This window comes from Capsicum annuum, chromosome 12, assembly GCF_002878395.1.
Source record: "Capsicum annuum cultivar UCD-10X-F1 chromosome 12, UCD10Xv1.1, whole genome shotgun sequence".
NCBI classification, from domain to species: domain Eukaryota; kingdom Viridiplantae; phylum Streptophyta; class Magnoliopsida; order Solanales; family Solanaceae; genus Capsicum; species Capsicum annuum.
In genome coordinates this window covers 43,823,870-43,830,508 of record NC_061122.1, presented here as the reverse complement: position 1 = coordinate 43,830,508, position 6,639 = coordinate 43,823,870, and positions in this window count along the sequence as shown.

Sequence of the window (6,639 nt, the reverse complement as noted above, 5' to 3'; positions counted from 1 at the left end):
TAAAATGTAATGAGGAGGAGGATGACTTTGTGATCGGCAACATAGAGGAATACGGAAAAGTATTTTCATCAAACACAATATGCAGAGTAATATAAATTCGAGAAGACGTGACATGGTAACAAAGGTAACCTTTGCGATGAGAACTATATCTTATAAAGACGTAAGAAAGAGGCCAAAAATAAACTTTATAATGATTGTAGGGTCAAATAAAAGGATAACAAAGGCAACCAAAAGTTTTGAGAAAAACATAATCGGGAGAATTTTTGTATAGTAATTGATATGGTGATTTAAAGGACAAAGAAGATGATATTGTAATATTAGAAAACTACGTAGCAGTGAGAAATGCATGCTCCCAAAATTGAAATGGAAGAGAAGCACGGGAAAGAAGAGCGAGTCCTTTTTCAATTATAATACGATTTTGGCATTCCGGTGCACCATTTTATTAAGGTGTATAAGGACAAGAAATATGATGATAATAAATGCCTTGATTTTGTAAAAAAAAATGATGCACTTCGGTACTCACTTCCCCAGTCAATTTGAACTAAACTGAGTTTCAATAGTAGACTTAAATTGAATGAAAAATTAAAAGACTTGCAATTTATGTGACATGAAATATATCCAAATAAATTTGGTGCAATCATCAATGACTAAAACAAAGTAGGAGGATCCATTAATAAAAGGAATGGGAGAAGTTCCTCAAACATCATAATAAATTAATTGAAAAGGACTAATGCTAGAAACATGGGAATAGGAAAAGGGTAAGCATCGACTCTTGCCTAGACAAGGTTTGTAAACATTAGGAAAATCAAAGCTAGGAACAGGTGGCCTAAAATTAGACACAAGATGTTGAAGAAGAGCTTCATTTGGATGAGCCAGTCGATGATGCCAACTAACAAGAGTTGTGCGTTCACCAAGAAATTTTAAAGGTGGGGAAGACCGAGAATGAGAGATGATAGTTGAAAATGGTACAGGTCATTATCAAGTATTCCTCAAAGCAGTTTCCTACCCTGAAAATCCTTCACATAACAATCATAAGGATGAAATTCCATATAGACATTATTATCACGGGTTAGTTTAGAAACACTAAGTAAATTCTTGGAAATTTTAGGGACATGGAGAATATTTTTAAGATGAATGGGTCGTGTACTTGTAGACAAAATTGATGAGCCATTACCAACCGCTAAACCATTATTACCGGTGTAAGGCTGTAACGAGAGGTTAGGCATTTCTGAGGTCACATGATGTATATCTCCCGAATCAAAATACCAAGCAGGATTAATAATAGCCGAAGGAGAATCAAAATGTGCTTGTTTAGGAGTTGACCGTGATGGTGATGGCCTTGTTGATGGATAATCTTTTTCGTTTGAACAATGGTAGCAATTACGAGCTTCATAATTAGTTCTATCATATATTTGACATGGCACATGACGCTTAGAGTGATGATTATTGGACCGAGAGAATGCGAAAGAAGAATATTGTTGAGGTACCATAGATTGAGCATGATTATGAGAATTATGGGCAATGAAATTAGGGATTAGGGGCGGTCCAAGAATAGATTGGTTAGTATTATTAACGGGTGGAGAGGGAGGAGCATAATATGAATTTTGAGCTAAGAAGGCATGAGAAGGAGTAGAGCTAAATTGAGTATTAATGGCGGTAGAACAAATTTCTACAGCCAAGCATTCTTTTTTCTGAAAGAAGAGTCCAAATAGCTCTTCAGGAGTCATAGGACCAAAACGTATATTGAGTGCAATCTTAAAAATTTTGAATGAAGAATACAGACCATTAAGAACACATGAGATGAATTCATCATCTTATACAATGTACAAGATTTCTACTAAAGAGTTTGGCGATTGCACGTTTCTCCTCGAAGTACTTTGTAATGGAAAGATTGCATATAGGAAGGCTTTGAAGTTGAGATTTTAATTGCATAACTCAAGCATGTGTCTGTGATTGAAACATACGCTCGATTTTAGTCCAAGAATCATAGGAAGAGGTAGTTCGAGTTAACTGAGCAAGAAGAGGATCAAAAATTATTTGACGAAGCCATACAAAAATAAGAAGATCGATGCATCGCCATTCATCATACGCAGGGTTAGAAGTAACCATTGGTTGTCTTTGGGTGGTAGAGCACTCTGTAGTATAGGGGGTGATAGTAATGGTTTGGAGGATTAGAACCAAGGACAAAGGAGTCAAGAGAAAAGGCTATGAGTATGTCCTAGATATTTTCTTTCCAAAGACAATAGTTGTTTTTGTCAAGTTTGAGAGAGATATTTGGTAGTTGAATAATGATGGAAGAACCAGACTCTTTTATAAGTATCAATAGGTTGCTGGAGTTTTGAGAATTGGCCATAGGATCGATGGTCAAATCTAATTCCATATTAAGCACGAGAAGAGATTGAGAACGTAAGTGCAGATTTATGCTATACTTATTGCATCTCTTTATATATAAATTTTGTACACGTTGAAGATAAATATAAGAGGCCTTATCTAATACCTATTCTATAGGAAGGATAATCTTTTTGTTATAGAAAAAGCTACAACAATTCGAATCCAAAATAAACTCTAATATGAAAAGATAGATAAAAGAACAAGTATCTCTTATACTATATATTCGAAGTTGTTTTGATACACTTGAACTTTACTGATTCCTATTACCCCTTTCCTCCTTCTGAACTCGTATTTTTCTATTTTTTTTTGTGCTTCTTTTTGCTAACGTGGCTGTAAGTAGCATAATATTTTTGTGTTCCTTTTGTGCTGACTTGGCAGTCCTGTCACTACAAAAGGAGCACCAAAATATAGAAAAAATAAGTTTAGGGGATAGTAGAAACCCATAAAATTTAAATGTATCATAGCAACTTCGAATATAGTTTAGGAGGATACTTATATCTTATCTCTGGACTAAATAATCTAAATCATGAAAAAATAAATTTACCATAACAAAGCATATTGTTTAACAAAATGAAAACTTTTACGTCAAATAATAACATATGTTTTTCAAAAATACATTTCCCATCAATAAAGCAAAAACATTTAACCACTAATTACACATCTTGAATATTTATTTATTTATTTCCCATATGTTCATTTCCTATTCCAACAATGATATTTTTCACTATTTCTTTATTTATCATGCCACGCCGATCTCAACCTCGTCCCAGACTCCTGCCCCTTGTGTTACTAGGTCCTTTCTCGTCGCCAACATCAAATGTCATTATTATCATGATTCGTGTTCTAATGGATCTATTTAAGTTATGCGTATCCTCAATAATTAGTATCAAAGCTGGATATTAAATTTACGGAAGTAGTATATATTGGGATTTAATAGCAAATATTGTTTAGATGAATAATGAACAAAAATTATAAAAATATAAAGAATTAAAACAAATAATATCTGAAAAACGTAAAGAATTAAAAATAAGGATAGAAAGACTACAGTATAACATAATTGTCGGAGTTAGTAAAAACTCAATAAATGTACAAAAGAAAGAAATATCAAACTTAGAATCAACAATAGATAGTCTAGAATATATATTTCAACATAACCTATATACATTTAAATTAAATGAACAAAGAAGAATTTATAATAGATGAAAAAAATATGAAAATCACGAAGGATTAAAAATAAAAATAGTATTCTCTAATTTAGGAAGAAGATATAAGAAAATAGGTGAACATTTATATTTAATGTTAGAAAAAGAAAATTAAAATTAGAAGATAATTTGGCAGTCATGGTAAGAATAGAAAGAGAAAACGAAAATATAGATAGGAGAAAAGAAATAGATAAAATAAAACAACAAACCACAGAAGAAATACGAAAAATAGAAGAAACTAAAAATAATAGGATCGTTGAATTAGAAAAAGAACTACAAATACTAAAAGATCTGAATGAAAAAAGACAGAAAGAAAAAGAAGAAAAATATAAAGAACAAAAATTAGTAAACGAAATAAATCAATTTAAAGAAAAATTAGAAATAAAAAATAAAGAATCAGAAACCAGTGAATTAGAAATAAATACAATAGATGCTGAAGAAGCAGATAATTATGAGTCGGAAGGTAGTGAAACATATACAGAAATTCTAGAAAACATAGGAAAACTAAAAATTAATGAAAAACAAGAAGTAATTAATAAAGAAAACTTAGAAAATACAAACACAGAAATAAAATACTCTTAATAAAGAAAACAATGAAAACATAATACCTAGTACATTAGAAATAAGAAAACCTACATATTATTATAAAGATAAGTTTAAAAAATATAACCTAAAAAATGAATATAACAAATGGACACCAAAATAAATAATTAATAAAAATTATAACTTTTTAGATTTAGACTGTGTAATAGACACAAATAAAATAATACAATTATGGGCAGGATACATGTCAAAACAATTATTAGATAATAATATAGATACAACAAATACACCAGAATGTGTAGAAAGGACATTAATAGGAACAGTAAAATTATGGTTTTTAAACTTAGCCGAAGCAAGTAAAAAAGTATTAAGATCTGATAATAAAACAGAAGGAACATCAACAACTACTAAATATCACTAACAGAAATATTGAAAAAATATGAAGTAGCTATAAGAGATGAATTTAACAGTACAAGAACAAAAGAAGAAGAAGAACAAAATAAAGAAAAAGATACGAATAGGAATTTAATGTTAAAATTAGCAATATGTAATATGTGCTATATAGATGAATATACGTGCACATTTAAAGAATATTATTATAAAGGAACATATAATACAGAGGAAAGTAAGGACATAAGGAAATTATATTTTAGCAAATTACCTGAACCATTTAGTTCAGAAATAATAAAGAGTTGGGATGAAACAAATATAGTAGATACCCTAGGAGCAAGAATAAAATTTTTACAACAATGGTATAGAAATATATGTGAAAAATATAGAGAAGAAATAAAAATGAAAAAAACATTAATAAAAAATTTAGCATGTTGCAAAGATAAAATAGCCCCTCAATTTGGATGTGAAGAAAGATATTATAAGAAAAGAAAAAGACATAAGAAATACAAAAAATCAAAATATAACTATAAGAAACCAAGAAAAAGATATTATGTAAAAAATTATAAACATAAAAGACCATATAGAAAAAAGAAATCTATAAAAGAATGTACTTGTTATAATTGTGGAAAACTAGGACATTTAGCTAAAGATTGTAAAATGCATAAAAACCCCAAAAAGAAATGAATATCAAAAATAAAAATAGAAAATACAGAATATATGCAGATAAATTATATACATTATGAATTAGAAAGTGAAGATAGTATATATGAAATTTCGGAGAATGAAACAGATAATGAAATAGATAGTGATTTAGATGAATCAAATGATTGAAGAAGATATAAAAATGAACCAAATAACTGAAGAAGATATAAAAATAATAACAAAGGAAGAATATTTAAATGAAGGAACTGATCAAAAAATAATATTTGATAATAATATATTTGACGAAATAAAAAGAAAAGAGTTATACCTAAGTGTAGAAAAATTATTTAAAATACTAACAATAAAAAATATATTTAGTAGAAAAAAGGAAGAATACTATGTAGTAAGCCAAAAGGAACATGTAATAGACTGTAGATATGCAAAAGGTAGAGCTAGTATACCACTAATAACAAAAAGAATAATTAATAAAGAAATAAACGGTATAAAAAGTAAAGACCCAATAAAATATGTACACCTTGGAGGAACAGAGATATTGATAAAAACACGTTTTAGAGTAGGAACAGATACACCAATAGAATTATATTTACCAGATGATAGAATTATAAAACCTATAGAAAAAAAATATAATAACTGCCATAAAAGAAAATTTAATATACCAAACATTTAAATTTATAATAAGTGTGAATTATTCAGTAGCAATAACAAATAAAAATATAGATAAATCATTAGTATTATATTGAAAAATATCAGGAATAGAACTAATCCCAGGAAGTAAAATATTTACAGCAAGATGTAAAAATCTATACGTATTAACAACAAAACATAAAAAAATGGGAAAAAATAAAATTAATAAAATACAAATAGAAAGTCCTTTCGAACAATTTGTAAAAATAATTGATAATAATGATTATAGTTACAAAGACATAGATATAGAAGAAGATTTAGAAATAATAAATGATAGAATAAGTACAACAAAAAGAATAAGTCATGAAAAACCAGAATCATCAAGCTCATAAAAAAGAACAAGTTATGAAACAACTTCAACAGTTAACTTAAATCAATATTATATAATAGAAACAATAAATGAAAAAGAATATTTAATACTCTTAAACACATGACAAGAAGAAAATTATATAGCAAAATATCTAGTAAAAAGTGAAGAAATAAAATCTAATAATAATATATGCCCAAATCTACCAAGGAGTCTAATAAACATTAAATATACGGCAGAAAAAATAATAATAATAGGAATGAGAAAAATAAAAATAAAATTTGAAATAAAGGAAGAAATGCAAAAATCAGACATAATATTAGGAATAAAATAGTTAGAACAAGTAAAACCATACAATATAGAACATACACAATTATCTATAACATATAATAAAGAAAAATTATTAATAAAAAGAGCTTTGACATGATATAAAAATATATGTACTTGTAAAAATAA